The following is a 510-nucleotide window of genomic DNA, read 5'->3' on the forward strand; positions in this document are numbered from 1 at the left end:
CCCGCCGCCAGCCGCGCCCCTCTCGCCTCGCCCGCTCTCCCCATTGGCCAGCGGCGCGCGCACCGCCCCCCTCTCCCTCAGGCGCCCCGCCCACCTCCCCCGCCCTCTTCGCTAGCGGGTTAGAGACGGCGAACGGACGCTTTAGCCCCATTGGCCAGCTCTGCGGGGCGCCCCGCCTTCCGCACCCGCCACGCAATCTGATTGGACAGAGCTGCTCCCTCCGCCCCCCCGCACACGCTTTGGCCCCATTTGCCTGCCACTCCAGCCTCCAACTCCACCCACCTTGACTCCCACCTCTGCCACCATCGGATTGGAGAGCTGGGTTCACCTTCTAGCCTATGAATAGGACGAGAGGTGATGAAACGCTGGTGATTGGTTACTCTTGGGGCTTCTGATTGGTTGGGCTCACGCGTCTCCCACGTGGGGTAACAGCGGCAGAGCTCGGGGGCGGGGCTGCGGGGGGGTGGGCGGGGCCCGGTGCTTTGTAAATAACCACAGAACCACCCCCCT

This window comes from Rhea pennata, chromosome 4 (assembly GCF_028389875.1).
Source record: "Rhea pennata isolate bPtePen1 chromosome 4, bPtePen1.pri, whole genome shotgun sequence".
Lineage (NCBI taxonomy): Eukaryota > Metazoa > Chordata > Aves > Rheiformes > Rheidae > Rhea > Rhea pennata.